At 39.2% G+C, this 19644-nt stretch overlaps 1 long non-coding RNA gene across 8 annotated transcripts in view; it reads right to left on the reverse strand.

The window, feature by feature from the left end:
- Positions 1–19644, reverse strand: part of LOC109280822 (uncharacterized) — a 195945-nt gene that overhangs the window by 79912 nt on the left and 96389 nt on the right. For 4 of the 8 annotated variants that reach the window (XR_009461036.1, XR_009461033.1, XR_009461037.1 and 1 more), the window contains exon 3: positions 13295–13349. The exons of 1 other annotated variant lie outside the window; for it this stretch is intronic. This is a non-coding gene — a long non-coding RNA (uncharacterized LOC109280822). Of the gene's footprint in view, positions 1–2299; positions 2404–13294; positions 13350–19644 lie in introns of those variants that run through there. 3 more of the 8 variants (XR_009461038.1, XR_002087263.2, XR_009461035.1) reach the window with 1 other exon arrangement.

The raw sequence follows: 19644 nt of genomic DNA on the forward strand, positions 1-19644 counted from the left end.
AATTAACTTATCTTGAAAGACAGGCAGGGTTCCTATGGGAGTTTTAGGGAGCCTGAGCTTCCAGAGCCCACAGCTTTGGGGAAGTTGTAACATGCAGGCTACCTTGAAACCAGAGAATCCAGTGCTTCTGTAACTTTAGGATAGCTCTGCCATACCAGTTGCCTCAGAGTTAGGGCCCCAAAAAACTGTCAATTTCCTCACCATGAACCCAGCTTAAATTGGCATGACTTCTACGCTTTTTTCTATGCTGTGGGAAGCTTGGTAACTCTGAAAGCCCTGTCCGTGATCTCACTGATTCTAGACACCCTGGAGCATAGTGAGTGGCTGTTTGACATAGGGACTGCCTAGGCTGCTTCAGAGTTGGGTGTCATTTAGGGAATCGGGGATAGTGTGAGAAGCCCCAGAAATCACAGTAACCAGCAGGTTTGTTTTGTTTTGGAAAAAACTGGAAAAAAAATGATTTTTCCAAAAAATGAAAACTGTGGGAAATTTTGCAATCTCTAGTTTTTGGTTTGATTCAGTAAGAAAACTCTTTCAAAATATTGGCATCTCTCATATATTTCAATTCTGAGTTTTTCACAGCTCCAGTAAAGAATACATTTTATTTTTGCTCTTTACAATTTTCAATAGACAGTTCAACCCAAGGCTGAAAAGAACCACACTATTATATTGTTCCTTGCACATCACATTTCTTAATCATCTTATTGTAGAGCCCTAGTAAACCCAACTGCAAAATTTGTAAGGCTGGAATATAAAAGTGATATTAAAAACCCAAAGGTTAAAATATTCTGTCCTACATTCTATCAAAGAAAGAACTATGCTCTGTGTAACTGACAAGCCACTGCAGATTTTTCTTTATGTAGACAAGCTAGGAATGATTTCATTGTATATTACTAAAAAAAAAATTTGCAGTAGAATTAACTTTATAAGAAGTTAAAGCCTGTCATTAAAAAAAAAAATCTTAGTTCAGAGGAAGCTGCTAAATGTAAGTTAAAGCTGGGGAAAGACGATTACCCTATAATGGCTCCATTCACATTCACAAAGTTGGGGTCATTTTAAACTACTGCTAAGTTTTGGAAAGCTGCCCAGAAAACTTTTGGTGTGAAAAATCTGCTGAATGCCTTTGTACAACATTAACTAACGGTATGTAAGGTCAATAATGCAGGTGTGGACCTTCCCATATGCAAGTTGCATTGTAAGACCCTTAAAATCTTTCCACTCCATGAGCCTAAAATTTTGCTTGAAAATAGTTTTTCCTTGAGTCATTAGAAAGCAGCACCACAAAATTCCCATTTTGTTGCTGTCAGAGGAGAACAAAAAGGGGAGACTGCTAGTGGATGATAAGCCAAGGATCTAGATCTCAGATTAGTTTTAGTAGATACAAAAAAACCCAATTTCACTTGTGTAAACATGGATCAGTGCTAAGTGCAACTTACTAAGAAAACCACTGGGACTTATACCTACCTTCTACACTAATGGTTACAAGGTAGACAAAATGCTTCCCCTCTGCAGTTTGTGAGTGATACTGTAGAGGCCTTTGGCTGAGCTCATGTCCTAGTTCTATTTCAGTTATCATATGCTACAGCGACACTATGACTGATTACACTCAGGCACTGCTTCTGTCTGTAAATGGGCTTTCAGTTATAATGGAAATGTTTAGTTCAAAGCAGTGTATACATTACACATGTTATTAATGGCTGAAACAGATGCTTCCTTCTAGCGAAAGGGGTTTGTTTTTCTATAAAGTGAATCCTCCTGTAAATCTGAATCTTTTATTTGGTCACACATCAGTTTGAGGGATAATAATATAAAAAGCCCTTCATACTCTGCCTTATATTACAAAGACATTTACATTTTTAATTTGTTACATATAAACAACTTTATATACATACACACATTTTATTACTCATTAAATATGACTCCATTTGTTTCTATTGTAAATTGCACAGTTTCTTAATCACTGCTTAGCATAAAATACCCTATCAGTAAATTATTCCTACAATGAAATACATGATGTGGTCTACAAATGACAGTTATTAATTTCAAGACTAAACTGTTGCATTTATGGTGTGGTTTATGTTCAATTAACACATGACTGGATTAATGCAGAACCTCTGTTTATCCCTGCACCAGATATTAAAGGAAAACAAAGTACCCTAAAAGGGAATTACTGCCTGTGCTAAACAGAATAAGCAGCAATTTATTTGGGTTTTACTTGTACAGCATCACCTGAGATACTCATGAGGAATTCCAAATGTGCGGCTCACGTTTCAGAAAGGAAATAAATTGATTGCTTTACCTTTGACGCACTTTTTGTGGAAAGAATTGTGTCTCTGCACATGATAGATCAATGGCTCTGAAGCTGGCGCAGCTGCAGCTCATGAAAACCAGATTATTAGCAGAGGGAAGACATCTTTAAAAATAAGTCACCCATTTCTTTCATTAACTACAAACAAGCTTGTTTTGAGGGCTAAGCAGCTTGTGTGAGTGAGCACATGAGGAGTCACAGTGGAAACAGTGATCATGATTCTTTTTGATGCAAAACATATAACTACAGTGAAATGTACTAGCTGCTATTTTGCTAGATGTACAAAGCTTCCTATGAGTGAAATTTGCTAGAACAGGGTAGAACTAGACTGGTTTGAAGCTGAAATGCTGAATCAGCCTATTTTGTTAACAGCATAGCCTTGCATGAAGTTATTGCTTGTATATTTTGAATTTGAGTGCTTTGTAGGTGAAAATTAGCTCTGACTGAAAAACATGTGGGCCTGAATACCCTTCTTTGAACCCATGCTTGATCTGACCTTTAATTTTCTGTTCTCAACCAGAAAGGATCTTACTATTCTTTTGTCCTTGAATAAAAATCTGCACAATTACAGCCTAGCTGTAAAATATTTGTGTTTGATATTAATAGGTTAGTATTATGAAACAGATCCTGGACTCCAGTATTGCTGAAATAATTTTAATATCAGAAGACCAAATTATTAGTGTTCTCCTTTTGTACACCATAGGGCTGTACAATTTTAGCAAAAACCCCACATCATCTACTTGGCAAACCTCCCAAAAAGCTCTGTGAGCCACTAAATCTCATCATGTGGATTTTATATTAGGACTTGTGTGTTTGTAAAGGAACTTAAAGAGTCCAGCTGGTGAAAAATGACTTCGTAAAACTGGCACTGTGGTACCAAATAAATTGTATAAACTCCCTCTGAGATTTACATTTCATTTCACATGGATTACATTTGCTTAATCATATTGGCCCAGAGCATTCCTCTCCCACAGAAAAAAATGCCTGGGAAGAGGATTTGGAAAAAGAAAATTTCTACACAATTCCTCTCACAGAGCTTCTCCCATGTTGTTCCATGTGAAGGGAAAAGGAGGGAGGGTAGGTTTTGCTCCTTCATGAAATAGGTCACAGGTCCCAAATCCCTCACCAGATTTGGACCATCTGTACCGAGTCCCTGTGTCTTTGCACCAATGTTGGCCCTTTGCCCTTTACTCCTAGTGGCATGACTCCATTTTATTCTATTTATTTTCTGGGAATCACTGCATAGGGGTAGATAGATTGGAAGGACGATGTCATTTCCCCCTAATGGTTCCAAACCTAGTGCATGGACCTTAAACATGTAGATGATCCTCCGTAGTGTGCGGATGGGTATGAAATGGTGCTGTAGAGATAGCTCCACCTCCCCTCTTCTTTCTGGCAGGGTCTATCTATGCCAAGACTTGGTGGGGGCCGTGGGAATCTATCTATTACCGTGCGTCTCTCAGGATTATGGAAACTGTTTTTGAGGTGGAGGGAAGGCAGAGGAAGGGTTGTTTTTTTTGGGGGGGGGAGGGGGTTTGTTGGTGCCATTTCCCTCCAGTCTTCATTAGTTGTGTGGATTGTTAATCAATACTTTTTGCAGGATGCTGATCAAACCATTTTTTAAACCTCCAGTTTTGTGAGGTCAGCTTATTTGTATAGTCAAGGAACATGCACTAGCACACAGATGCGAACTATTAAGAAAATTTAACTGGCATTTTAGTGTTCAAGATACTTTGGTTCCAGGATGTTTAAAAGGGGTTGTCGGCAATGTCATACTTTCACTTGTGAAAGTCAGTGCAGACCTAGAAAATGAATCTCAGCATGCTAATCTGGGCACTTCTACAGAATCAGATTCTGGCTCGGTTGTGATGTAACACATAGTCAGTATGTGTTACATGTCACTCTTTCTGCCTTGTGTTGCTTTGTTTTAGAATGACCCAAAAGGGTTACTTGCTAAAACTCGTGAATCCTGAGAAGCAGCTAAAACTGTTTAACCTGGCAGTGCCCAATACCCTTACAAAAGATATGGTATGTTCACTTGATGGAATCAAAGCTTACAGACAAGACATTTGGGAAGCTTCTGTATCCTCTCCTTTTGCCAGACTTGGTCAGCTTCCACCCTCAGAAAATGACAAATATAAAGGGGATTTTATACTCAGGGCTGCAGCATTACTTCATGGAGGACACAGATATCATTCCTTGCCCACATAGCTATCTTGGATTATATATGGGTAGAACATAGGCCAAATTCATCCCTGTTATAATTCTTCTGAATCAGTTTAGATGCATCTGGGAAGAATGTAGCCAAGAGATTCTAGTAGTTTAAGCAAAAGATTGAGAACTGGAACTCAAGGTTTCTAGTTTCAGCTTTGCCACAAACTCCTGTCCTATGTGTTTTTATGGAAGTCCTTTAACTTCTGTGTGCCTCACCTAAACCATTGGTAAAATGGACAAATTATATTAATACAGGATGGACATAAATTTAAGTGGGAGATATGTATTTTTTTCTGTTTTTTTATTTACCTCATAGTGGTATTGTAAAATATCTATATTCCATAAAGGAGGGTTCTTTAACCATGATTATATTAGAGTTGAAGCCAACTTGATCTGGAAGATATACAAGATTAAAATCAGGGGATTCATCATTTTAATCCTGGTCCTATGAATGACTTGCTGTTTGGCTTGAACAACACACTTTGTTTTTTTCTGTCTCAGTTCCCTAGTTGTACATATTGTCATGGTGTGGGGTCCCCAGGGATGGTCATGATGGCCCTAGGGCTCCATGACCATGCCAGTTCTGCCCCTAGGGTGCCTTCTAATCTCACCAGCCATGTATTGTTGGTAAAAATAATAAGTAGGGAGGCTGCCCATGAGATTTTGTGCAGCCACAGTCCTATTGAACACTACTAGACCCTGCAAGAGTCTGCTCAGCCCTCGAAACAAGCTTGTTTCTAGTCAATGAAAAAAATGGATAACTTAGTTTTAAAGATGTCTTCCTTAGACCCCTTGCCAGGTCCTGCTCCAAGTCAGTGCCTCATGGGACATCTTCAGCCTTATGGGCTAATTGCATGGCTCCAAACCTCCCCTTATACCACTCCCCGTGTCTCACAGATGTTGCTTGAATATTGTTCCCTCTGTTGGTGTCTCAGCCTACTCAGCCTCCTCCCATTTAAGGTAGCTAAGCTTTCTAGCTGAGACCCACTATGACAGGCCCAGCTTTGTAGCGCTAGCTCCAATCAATCTCCTCTAGTTATTGGGCTCTCCAGCCCCTGTAGCTGTGCTGGGGCTCTACATAATCATATGCTCACCTTGGCACTAATGAGGCATCCACCTCCCCTAACCGCCTCATTCCAAACCACCAGTGCAAATGACAACACAAACATTGGCCCCTGGGCTATAACATAACAATAATGACGGAGTCACGCTCTGCCCCTCTAAGAAGTCAGACCTCTTCCCCAGTCTAGGGTGCCAGTTAGCCCAAGGCACCTTCTAAGCTCCAGGAACCATAGGAGTCCTGCAGGTAGCATACCAGGCAACCAAACATCTCAGGGCAGCTCTTGGATGCTGGCGCTCCTTCCCCTGGTGGCTGCCAGTGAACTAACCACTGCCAGCTCCAGCTCCGGGGCTTATATATACCCAGGGCCCTGCCTCCTTCCAGTCAACTGACCGCATACAGAGTGGCGATGTGACTCCTGAGAGTGCCGGTGTACCCCCTGACCAGCTCCGCTTGCCGCTTAAGCAACAGGCAGAGGGGACAGGTGGGAGCACTGGTGCCCACCCCCTATGATTGGCCATGAGGGGATCCCCCGGGTTGCTGACAGGTCTCTGACTAAGGTGGCACCAGACAGCCATGCGCATGCAGGTGCCAGCTAAATCCCTCATTAGCTTGTTGCTCAGGCAACCTGCAGCTGTGGAGCATTGTCTAGCCTGCAGGGCTCTCTGGCTAGGCTGCTTCTGCCCTTAAAGGAGCAGGCAGGCCTTAGTGCCCTGCAGCACATATATTATAATATGAATCCACCTTTGTCTTGGGGATATTTGAGATCTAAATTATTAGGGTAAAATTCTGCCCTCACTGAAATCAATGGGAGTTTTCTATTCACTTCAGTGGGATCAGGCTCTCACCATTAATATTTAACAGAGTTGGTCACGCTTTTTTGGATTTTGAAATTAAAGGGGAAAAAAAAGTGCAATTCAGTAGATTTCTTAATGAAAAAATGCCAGCTGCTTTATTTGCTATAAAGGTGGACCAACTTTTTAAAATATTCAAAACCTTTTTTTTTAAAAAAGGTAAAATTTCCTTCTGCATTTCCCAATCAGATTTGCTGCCCAGTGTCTATTCAGCACTCAGGACAATGAACCTCCAAGTCCAGACTGGGGTCTGCAAGTGCTACCATAAAGCCCGTTAAAAAAATAATGTGCATACAGTGAACTCAACACAGAAAGTGCACTTTGGAAGAATTTTATTAATCATTAGATAGTAACAAAGCACTGTGCTATATTCAGATGAAAGACAAGTTAGTGATTTGTGACAAATTGTGAAGATGATTACTATAACGCTGACATATTCTTATATGGTCTAACATTAGCAGATTCTGAATTACACTAGTTTTATGCCAGTATAATTCCACTGAAATTGTAGCTGTGTTGCTAGTTTGCTATGGGCTATATGATGCTATACTATGGCATATGTATGCTAAAGCACAGGGTGCCTAACTCTTTGGATTATTACCAGTGTAATTTAGGAACAATTCAAAAGAGTTACATCTGTGTAAAACTGGTGCAAGAGCAGAATTAAACTCTCTTGAAAACTTGAGATACATTGAAATTACAGCTACTGGGCAAAGAGTTTGCCCCTTTTCTGAGACTTAAATTAATCTAGTTTCTAAAAACAAAACCACTTTGACTGCTACAATTTCCTGTTGCATGGTACATATTTTACTTCTAATTTACTGTATGGTATATATTTATGTTCTTATAGGGTCTATTATAGTGTTGTACATCATAGTTTATTGCTATGATGCTGTTGTTAAGAACAAGTCCTAAATCAGGATTTGTTTTCCATTTTCTTCTTATTGATAATATTGCTCAAGGAAAATAGCTTGTTTTACAAGTTGTGCTTGCCCCACAGGACTTTGAGCAGCAGATAATAAAACTTACTTTGACAGAAAACTGACCAGACATGATGAAGGAAGGAGGGTGAAGAGGAGTGGGAGGAAGGAGAGCTTTAGGGAGGGACTGAATGCTTGTGCATTCCACACCATGATTTTTATTTTTAGTTTTACAAATTACTTTTTCATAAGAAGCACACAAAAAGTATGGTCCTCTTTGGCAGCCAGGAGGCAGAAAATAAATTCGCTGAAATTTCTACTTTGTTTATAGATGAACCCCCAGGAATAAAATGAAATAATTTTGCCCTCCAGGGAAGAGATGGCAGGCTGGACCTGGCAGGAGGCTGCATACCTATTGGTTCCCCATGACTCCATGTTTCATGTTATTAGGTAAGTGTTGCCCCCAGGTTAATATTACAGTTTTGTAACAGTTTTGTTGCAAGAGTGACTGACTGGGCCTGAGGAGGAAGAGAGAGGCTCTGAGAAAGCTGGGTAGATGTAGTCTCTGGAAAAATGGAGAGGAAGCCCAAGGGGAATGGAGTGGCAAGTGTCAGGGAGGACAGAGTAGAGTCCAAGGAATGACAGAGGGAACTGCAGTAATACAGTAAAGACTGTTTGTCTAGAAGCAGTCTGCTGTGCTGTTTGGGACATCAGCACTCAGACCCCCCCGTGAAGAGAGAAAACACCTCCCTTCCCAGGAGGTGACCAGAAAAAATGGAGCTCTCTAAGGAACTACAGATCACCATGGAAGCCAGGGACAGAGATGGGCCAGGGTCTTGAGCCAGAGGCTTGCCCTCAAGAAGCCACACCAAGGCTGACTTCAGGGGGGCCTTCAGAAGAGGAAGACAAAATAGGGCTTCTTCTTGAGGAGCTCCAAGGCACAGCTTCCCCCTGAAAGTGACATTGATCTGTGACAATCACCCACATCTGTTCAGTGTACTGAGAATTTAGGAAAGGGGTTTTTTTTGCCAATGTTACCTGAACTCATGGATTCCACTATAGGTTTTTCTCTCCCATCCTCTGTGACCTCTAGATGCAATATTAGTTGCCATATTTTTCTCCCTCTATCAGTGCTCAACATTGGCCTGTTTCAGAGTCATCACCAGCAGATGAGCAGATGTCCTCTCCTTTCAAAAATCACTTCTGGTCCCAGGTGTCTTATGTGACAAGACAGAGCCTGTGCATTTTAACAGTTTTATCATCCTGACCCAGAGAACATATACATTTGGGTTTGATTCAGGTCCTTTTTAAATCAGTGAAAACAGTTCTACTGACTTCAGTAGGAGTTGGTCAGACTGGACATTTTATTCTGCTCTATGCAGTCTCAGTCCTATGCACTGCACTGAAACAGAAGCTTAAACTGAGGTATGTGATAATGAAATCATTGTCCCTATTCAAATGTGCAGTGAAGTCCAGGCTCAAATACTTTCCTGGCTTTGGGACCTATGCATGTAAGTTGTATTAAAAATTTGAGGGCTGTGCAGCTTATAGATGTTAGGGTCGGAAGGGACCTCAATAGATCATCGAGTCCGACCCCCGAAATTTACATTTATGGAAATGTAAGAGTGCTTGGTATTTTCAAGACTGACTTCACGTTGTGGAACGTCAGTCAGGCCTTAATTTCAAAGCTGAATGACCTCACTGTGCATTTATTAACTATGATGAGTGATAAAATATCAACCAGAAATTTCCACAGCACGATGAGTAAGTGCAAAGTGTTATGACTAGAATAAGTCTTTGAAGACCAAGAAGGAATGAAAACAAAAGAGCAATAATGGTTTCAATATATGACAGAAGGCAGGGTAGTTATAGACTTTACAAACTAACTAAATAATATATATGTAGAACTTTGTCTGATGAAGATCAGATTTTTCTGATGAAGTGAGCTCAAGTTCCCAAAAGCTTGTGCTTTATATATATCTTATTTAGTTAGTCTATAAAGTGCATATCTATCTTTCTGTCTCCCCGATGTCAGACTAACATATCTAACTACCTCTCTCAGTTTAAAATATCCCAAGATTAATTAACAGAGAAATTAAACATACAAGGGAAAACTAAAGGAGATTTAAAAAATAACGATATCACATACATAATAATGACTTTCATTCACAAAGAAATGTTTAAACAATAAATGGATGGATTTTCAAAGATGAACATGACCAAAACTCGGACCAATGACAGATGAGCCCTGTATCTGCTTACCAGCTATGAAACCTGGGTTCTACACACACATGCATGCACATACATCCCTTCCTCCTCCATTAGCCACCACTTGATATTTAGCCATCGCTGTGGTTGGATATTACAAACAATTACAAACAATTACAAGCACACAAAACATATAAAGAAAACAAATATGAATGCCATATCAAACTGAGATTAGAGAGAGATTTTTAGGTAAGGCAAATACAATCAACCAAAATCAGAATATTATAATCTCTACCACCTATCACATGGGTCTGAGGATTTTTTTCCCCTTGCAAATATTTTACTTACCAAAAAATATTGCTTGGGTCAACTAAAATATTCATGAATCCAAGTCAATTTGCGAAATAGTTTCAGCTAGAAAAATTCAAGGACACTGAATGTCCTTGTATTAATGCCTTTTTCAAAATGAAAATGTGTCAACTTCCAGTTGTTGACAAACACAACAAAACGTATTTTATAAAACTAAAAGCACCCCTGCAAAAAACAAAAAATGTTGCTTGGGTCAGACAAAATGTTTTATTTAAACCATTTTTGTTTGTTTTTATTCTGTTTATAAAAACAAAATGTAATCCTTTGGGGATTGGTGTAAAAATCCCTTGATTTTTGGTGCACCAAATGGAAAAATCAGTTATTTTCACAACCTGACTTATATATCTTGACACTTTTATAGATAAAGATGAATGCTAGACACATGCAAGTATTATATTTTGAATGCAAATGAGGATTTATATGTGCACATTGATAGTTGGGTAACCCACTAACTGATATTTTGTGCAAATGAAGTAATTACATTTGGTATTAGTGGAATGTAAATGTGGTCTTTAATGATCAGAAGTGTGTCTGTTTTATCTATATTTCAAAAGTTAGAAAGATCTGCCAACATTAATCTCTTCTGACAAGGTTAACATAGTACCTGATTGAGTCATTCACTGGAAATAAATTAGTAACAACATTTAGTCATTTTTCTCTACTCAAATTGTTTGTAAATCAGACCCAATTTCTGATTTCTGCCTCATTCATAAGTAATACCAAAATAGCAGAAATATTCAAACACTTTTAGCCCTATCTGCTGTTCATTTTTGGGTCTGATTAGTCACTTAAGTCATATATATTGTCTCTGATCATTGACTGAATGACTGAAACTTTAAAACTAGAGAACAATGAATATCCTTGTTTATACATAAATACCTTAGTATGAAGAGGAATACAGGTGCAGATATGAAGAAAAGCAATTCCTTTATGCTTAATTAAACGTTATCTTTAATTAAAACCCCCCATAAAACCCCCCAAAACAACTTTGTGTAAAATGCTGATAAAATTCTTGTTTTTTTGAAGTATTTAAACAGCTTAGGGTAACATTGTCAGCATCCTTTATCTGACTTATGTGAAGTACTGTTTGAGGGTTTGGTTCACCCACTCTGTCTGTCAATTGTTTTGGGGTGGTAGGCTGAGGAATAATAGGGTTCTATACCCAGAGTCTTGCAGAATTCATGCTAAACACATGAGATGAACTGAGGGCCATGGTCTGAAATCACCTGAGTGGGCCATTCATGGAACCAGAAAATATGTTTCAGGAAAAATCGCATGGTTTCACTAGCAGTAGGAGTAGCACAGGCAGGGACAAAGTGGACCATTTTAGTCAATAGGTTGGCCACCACCATAATTGTAGAGCAACCTGTAGAGCATGGGAGGTCCACAATAAAATCTATGGAAACCATGTACCAAAGCAGTGAGGGAGTGGTAAGGGCTGGAGAAGCCCAACTGCTTTGGTCCATAGCTTCTTGGTTTGGGTGCAAGAGTGAACGTATCATTTAATGTCAACATTCATCTGAGGCCACCATAACTGTCAAGACACTAATGCTTGTGTCGCTGACAAGTAGTAGATTCACAGGTAGACTGAGCCAAGGAATAAAAGGCAAAGCTATTAATAATGTAATTAGCAGCACTTGGCTCTTGAGTGCAAGGGATCCCATTCCATGGCCAGAAGAAGGCTGGGTTTGGGCATATAAACACAGTCCCTGACCCGATAGGGAGGCAGTCTGGCCCTGGCAGCAGAAGGACAAAAAGCTCCCAAAGACAGCTGACTGCAGTGAGAAGCCAAGATAGCTTGAGAGAGGTACCCATGGGCTGGAAGGATGGAAACAAGCCAACCTGAGAAGCAGGGCTCAAGTCCTGGAGGGGTTTTTGTTTGGGTCTGGTCAGCTTGCTATTTTGTGTTGGAGTTCTTCTACCGAAGGACTGGATTGTGGCTACAGAGAAGGACGAGGCCATGGATGGGGGTGCCTGGGTTGCACTCCCTGCCATCAGCAACAGGAGCTAGCATCAAGCTAGGAAGGCTTAGGCTAGTGGGGTAAAACTGGTGCCCCAGGAGGGACTGCTGCCAAGTCAAGGCTGATGCCTAGGAACTGAGGTCTTAGCAGACCACATCTGAGGGTGCAGTCAGAGAGAAAGGGGGCCAAGGCCAGGATGGCTGAAGCCCCAACAAGTGCTCAGAAATATGAGGGGGTGCTCCCTTAAAGGGAAGCTTTCGAGGGGAGAACATACTCCTCAGGTGTGGGGACATACCCAAGAAGGCAGAGCTGACTGTCAAGCAAACCAGAGAGGCTACTCCCAGTCCCAGGGACTGCCTCCCCAACAAATCCCAAAGATAACATCAAAGTTGTGCTGGGTGAGTGAATGGAGGTGAAGTGGGGCCAGAAAAGAGCCAATAGTCAGGTCAGGCCACAGGCAGGGGCACTAGGTGCCTGGCTGATGAACCCCTGAGTCCTGCTACACTGACCTACTGATATCTTATCCTCCAGTATTAAAATAAAATTAAAAAAATGAGAATTCCATCCTTACTTTGCCTTGCTAGTCACAAACTTCTATTTATATATTTACTATTCTATAAATAGTTTTTTAAAATGTTACTACAAAAGTATCTTTTATCTGAAACAGTCAAGAAGTCAGGACATCCCATATAAAAAATATTAACACAAATGGATATAAAATGATGAAGGGACTTTTGTGTTCTTCAGCCTTTAATTAACTGCACCACTTAAATCATAGAGAATGCCCAAATGGAAAAACATAAAATAGAAAAAAAAATCTAACAGAAAGGCACAAATCTGATACAAGACTAGGTATTAAATATTAAAGGGACTAAACAGATACACACAAACACATTATATATACATACATACATACATACATATATATACACATATATATATATATATATATAATGTGTGTGTGTGTGTGTGTGTGTGTGTGTGTGTGTGTGTGTGTGTGTGTGTGTAAATGGCTTTCATCCATACCTAGGTGCTTGGGTCTGGCATAATTCCAGGTAAATAAAAAAAAAAAAAATCTGAAGAACCACAACAAACAATCAAAATCTACCCTGAAATAACAAAACGAAAAACAGTTCACAAGGAACAGTCAGTTAATTTAGAATATTATTATAAAAGGGACTGAGTTGGACATAGTGATAGTTAAATTGTATATACCCTTGTGATTGATTACAATTTTGTATGCTCTATTTGGGACTTGAAAATAATCACAGGACAGGAAAGAGACGGGGAAAAAAACTTAAATTAGAAATGAATGTCACAGGAACAAAAGCCTGCAGACTAAAGAGCAGTGACCTAGTGACTTAGTGACTTAGTAGATAAAATTCTAGTCTTAGTATTACCTGGAAATCCACTTCTGGAGCCTTGTGAAAGAGTTTGATGGCATCAGACCAGTTCCTAGGGAAAATAATCCACATGACTTTGTAGGTTTGGAGACCAAATTAGCTCTCACCCTTACAAAAAATGGTCTTTTTAGGTCAAGGTTCAGGTCAATGAAAAGTCATTGTGAAGAGGCTTAACACTGCATCTGCTTGTCACCTATCTGCCCTCGGGATGAGAAAGAAAAGCTTTAATGTCAAGTCTTACCACTGCTTTAACCTTCAGGGTCAAACATATTTCACTCCCCCACCTCTCCAAATCCGCGCAATTTCATAATTGAATTACATGGTCAACAGAGTGATAAATTAGCCTCCCCTCCCCCACAAAGGATAAAATCCTGAGGTCCCAAGCTCTTGCTGAGTACCCAGGACTCCCAGTGAAGTCAATGAAATGGGAGCCCTGACATTTCAGCTAGTGCTTCCAGCTCTTAAGATTTGGCCCAAAGAGATTCAGAGGCTATTTTCCCAGCTATATCAAATGAGGTTTGCATTCAATTAAGAGAAATGTACTGTAATATTCTCTTCTAACAAAAAAGGTTTTGTAAGTAAAAATCTAATCAGGCTTTCCAACTGGGGCTTTCAAATGTACAGGCAGCCACCTATCAATAAATTTGATAATAGAAACATCACATTTTTATACTGCACTTACCATTTCAGCAAATATTTGCCTGTTCCACTATCCTTGTTGCATTATAGTGATGAGTCATTTATGCTTACATGGGTCAAATAACATTATGTTGCATATTATATCAAAGTACAGCTCCTGATTAACTGATAGGACTCAGTGCTAACCCCTATGCCAGATAAGAGATTTGAAATATTTTTTAAAGTGAGGGGGAAAGAGGTCTGAAGTTGCACTTAAACATTTAGATAAAATATGCACCCCCCCCCGCCCATCTCCCATTTGAAAATATTCTAAGAGAATACATTCCCAATCAAATCAATGGGTCTGTTTGTGCTTTTCATGTTCAATGAGTTGTGAAGTAGAATAATTGATTAGGAAGAGACATCTGTTTGTAGCACAAAAGTATAAGCAATTCAAAGTACGTAGGGTAATCCATCTTTCTTCTTGCATCCCAATGCTGAGATGCAAAGAGACATTATGCAGTTATACAAAAATGCATGGGGATTGACCGCAAGATGGAAAATAGATATTTTCCGCATGGACAGATATAGATTCAGTAATAGAAAGACAGATCAGAATCTTTCCTACAGTAAGATTCATGCTAAATACTATGAGGTGTGTAAGTTAAACCCAAAAGACTTACAGTGCTGCTACCAGATCAGTTTTTGCTCATATGCAACCTAAGCTCAAATAATTGTTTTTTTCTCTGTTATTGGAAGTATCATTGTGTACATGGAACAGAACTACCCAAAGAGGCAATTTTAAAATCTTTTCCTCTGAAGCAGAGCATAATGCCAATATTGTCACCAGATTATATTTTAGACATCTCCAAAAATGACACAATCGCAGCAAACCTACACTTTGCCAGTGAAAGACCCATAGCATGCTCATGGAAATCTTGTTGATGATAATACAGGGTCTTCATAAAGTCCTTGTGCACTTTTAAACTTTAATAACTTAGGCTGTAGGTATGATAGAAACAATCTGCGAATGGCATTTAAAAGCAAATTTATTAAAGTTTTAGGACAACTAGAGTACACTATGCTAGACTTCAACATAACGACCATCTATCATGATACAGTGCTCAATCCGATCTTCCAACTCCTTGAAAATGTTTCCCAGTTGCTCTTGAGTTACTGCACTAATTACATTGGTGATCCTAGCCCTAAGTTCCACCAAAGAGTGTGGTTTTGAAAAGTAAACTACACTTTTAACATGTCCGCATAAAAAGAAGTCCAATGGCAACAGGTCAGGTAAACGCGGAGGCCAAACTATTGGTCCACCTGTGCCTATCCACTTCTCTGGGAAAACATCATTTAGGAACAGTCATACATTCAGAGCATAGTGGCACAGAGCTCCATCTTATTTAAGAATAAATTCATTATTACTTATGAAGTCTAGCATTGTGTAGTCTATGTTAAAAAATGTTAATAAATTTGCTTTTAAAATGCTGTTTACAGATTGTTTCTATCATACCTAGAACTTAAGTTATTAAAGTTTAAAAGTGCACAAGGACTTTATGAAGACCCTGTAAAAGCTGAACCAACTTCCATTTTCTGTTTAGCACTATACAGTTTCTTTTGTCTGTTACAAACTTGGTAAACTAGACTCATTGAATCTTTCAGTATTGATATTGGGTTCATTTAGTTTCTACTTCAAATTGCTAGACTATTTGGTAGGGCTGTGCAAAGCTTTAGTCATTGATTCAATTCGGTGAAGATTCAGCTTGATTCGGCTGCCGAATCTCCAAATCCAAATCAAATCAGGAGACCCTTTAATCTCTCTGTATCGAATCAGAACCCTCCAAATCAATTCGGAGAGATTCAGTGATTCAGACATAGACACAGCTTTATATGTTTTTTCTAAATACCTCAAGGTACCAGGTGGCTTGTGAACACTGAGATGGTGGAGTGGATGAATTGTCCCACAGGAGTGCAGGAGGGTCCCTGGTGTGCTCGGTGGCTGACCTGGAAATGGACCAGAAGCATTTCTGGTCCACTTCTGGGTCTACTGTGGAGTGCACAGGCCCCACCCCCTCCCCCCAACTCAATGACTGATGCCATTTGGGTCTGGGGGGGGGCACCCGGAGTTCCCCCATGGCCAATCACCAAGTTGGGGGTGGGGGTGGGGGTATCCACCGAGCACGTGGGGGGCCACCCCACACTCCTGGGATGCTCCATCCAGCCCACTATCTCAGTCTTCACAAGCCACACCTGGTACCTTGAGGTATGTAGAAAAAACATTTAAAGCTGTGTCTATGGCCGAATCATGGATTCTCTGAATCGGCATTGAATCTTCAGATTCAGATACAGCTGAATCAAATCAGGACAGTGATCTGAATCAATGAATTGAATCACTGTCCCGTGAATGGTGCCGAATCCAAATCCAAATTGAATACTGCCCACTTCACACACCTCTACTATTTGGCCCTTGTTGATATACCTTAATATTATTACTATATGGTATGGTGAATTAACATGAAATATTAATTCTATATATATATAAAGGGCTTAATCCATCTGTCTGTGTGTCTGTCTGTAATGCTCTTGGAGCACTTGGATTGATTGTCTCAGCATCCAATCACAATGCTTACTGAAACAACCAGTTAGAGTGCTCTGCACAGACAGACACACAAATAGATGGCCAGACACAGTGACCGGGGCGGGGGGGGACATGTAACAGGGCTGGACGTGGAGATGGGGTAGGGAGGGTGCTGTGGTTGAACTCGGAGTGGTGGCTGGCAGCAGTGGCTACTGCATGAAAGCTTTCCTGCCCCCCACCCCCCCACTCCTAAGAGGCAACAGTGACATGGTGTGGTAGTGTGCAGCGCTCCATCCTGCCCCCCTCCCATCATTCTTGATGGGCAGTTCACTAGTATATTAATAATAGTTAGTAAGAGCCAGATAGTTTATTTTGAAGAAACAGAAGCTAAATGAGCCTAATATATTTTTTTTAATGATCTATACACACACAGACAGTTATTTTAATATATATTATTTAATGTATATTATTTATTTAGGTACATAAATGTGCATGGCAGATAGAAAGATATTTGGCCCAATTCAGATCTCACTTACACTAGTGTAAATCAGAAATAATTCCACTAGACAGTTACACTGATTTGACTGATGCACGATAAAGCAGGAACAGACCTGTGTTCCCTAACATGTTAACAAGTCAAAAAGATTCTAATACCCCTTGTACTAATATAATGGAATTTTCCAGCACAGATCTGTGGAATTTTCTCTAGATAGATGATAGTGCGACTTAGCTTAGAACATGGCTCATCCTTTCCAATTATTTAACTCACATGGTAGCTTATACCAGTGTAAGGAAAGGGTCAGATTCAAAATATGCAATGTTCTCTTAGGTAGTGAAATATTAAAATATATTTTGCTTACACATTTAGAAATCATTTAAAAATAAAATGCTTCCTATTTAAAAAAATAACACTGGAATGGGTCTCATAACAAAATATATAACTTATTGAATATTAACTAATGGAAAAAAATATAATTGGTTCTTCAATATCCCAACATTTGGTTTAATTTACAGCTATGATTTCAACAAACACTTATTACTTTCAAACCAGGTTGACATTACACTGCAGAAAGCTTATTTTATTGTTGCCTTAATTAGTATTATTGTTTTGACATGTTAATTTTTGCAAAAGATTTGCACTGGAATTTTGAGTACAATATTTCATTGCAGCAAAACAGTCTAATGGATGCTTACTGTACTACTACATCAGTAATAAGATTTTTTTTTTTAAAGGCCATATAGATATAAACAGTGCAGCTGCTTCTACATTACCAACTATTAAATTGCAGCAAAATGTGATTATTAAATCTTTTATTTGTAGTAAATCTAATTTTAATGCAGCCTTTTCTCCAGAGTGACTATTTTCTTTGTTCTCTAGGAGGAAGCTTTAAAAGATCTCTGTTATAAAAGGCTGTATTTTCTTCACCTGAAAAGCTCTACATAATTTGGCTCATGAACAATCAGTTTGTCACAGCCAAACTGTCTTGGACTTTGCTTTGGAGTGTTGACATATCCTGAAATGATGCTGCCATGCATTACACAGCAGGATTTCAACTACAAGTGCATGGTAAACAATTAAGCTTCATTTACATTCTGCAATTAGGTTTCACTTACATTTTACTGTGATTTTAACACGCATCAAAGATTTTATTTCACATCTTCACTAAATCCACAAACCGTGAATTTAAGCGTCCCATATTTTTGACATGTTATTCCACATGCTAAATGTCAGTAGTCTACATTTGGTTGAACAAAGACTAAGAATTATACAAGAGCGAGCCCAAATTGAAATTAAATGATTCTGAAATCTAAAAGCTAAGCTTAAATCATTTGCAGCAGCTCCGTAAAAGGCTGAGAGATGAAATGCAAATTTTCTCTGGTGTTAAATAAAATATATTTAACTCATGTCATGTATTATAAAGGTCTCTGCTGGTAGAATTTTGAGGGCCTGTCATTTTATTGGAGCACAGATGATATCCATCAATTGGAAATCGATATGCAGTGCTGTATTCTAATTTTAAGCAGTTGGGTAAATGCAGGTGGTAAATAAATAGAGAATTGCATGATAACAGCCTTAACTACAAAAGGTATAATTTTCGCTGTGCAATCTGAAGTAATTTTTCTTAATCTTAAATTGTATTTTCAGATTCTAATAGTTAAAAGGGAAAGAATTTTTTATTTATGAAAGAATTACCAGTGGATGTTTGCCTTTCTAAAGTCTAGAAAACAACACTCTGTAGGATATACTTCAACATTTTATTGTTCTCAAACAATATTTTCCCATCTTCAGGTTATTTTGTTTCATAGTCATTTTAGAAAAAAGTATTATACCTACTGCAGTGTATATATTTACTGTTCATCTATATATAACATTTTTCTTGTATCACAGCATTTCGATTTTGCCAGGCCTCTAATCCTTTTACATTGTCAACACAGAGATCTATAAATATGACTTTGCTTATATCACTAACAGGGAAACTACTTGTTAGTTGCAATATTGTATGCACAGTTGTGATGCAGTATCTATCCTCCATGGTACTGTGACATTTGTGTCATGATCTTGGTTCAGGAGTCTTCAGAACTAGTGCTAAGAGCAGGAAATTGGGAGGCAGTGGGTGTGTCTACACGTTCATTAACAGCAGTTAAGGCGCATGAAATTTAGTACTTGTATAATCAAGTACTAAATGCGCAGTAACTGCCATTACTGTACAGTGGTGTTGGTGCATGCCTTTTTAATGATGCTACTGCACAGTAGCCTAATAATGCTGTGCAGTAGTGTATTAGCATTATTTGTGCTGTGACACGCTACTGTGCAGTATTATTAGGCTACTGTGCAGTTAGCATCTCCCAGTGATGTCTACACAAGGCATTTACTGTGGAGTTGCCTAATTAGCTCTGCAGTAAATGTCATGTGTTTACACATGTGGCCGTATTAGGCTAGAGTAAACTAATTAACTCTGCAGCAGGGTAGTACTTGTAATTACAAGTAGTATTAGTACTTGTAGTACTACCCTGCTGTGGAGTTTTTTATTCCTCAGCAGCACACATGTAGATGCTGTCCTCGTTGGCTGGGGCATATGGGTGCTTCAGTGTGGGAGCCGCTTGCCAGCTAGCCCCACACTAATGCACCCTTGTGTCCCAGCCAGCC

This window comes from Alligator mississippiensis, chromosome 3 (assembly GCF_030867095.1).
Source record: "Alligator mississippiensis isolate rAllMis1 chromosome 3, rAllMis1, whole genome shotgun sequence".
Taxonomy (NCBI): Eukaryota; Metazoa; Chordata; order Crocodylia; family Alligatoridae; genus Alligator; species Alligator mississippiensis.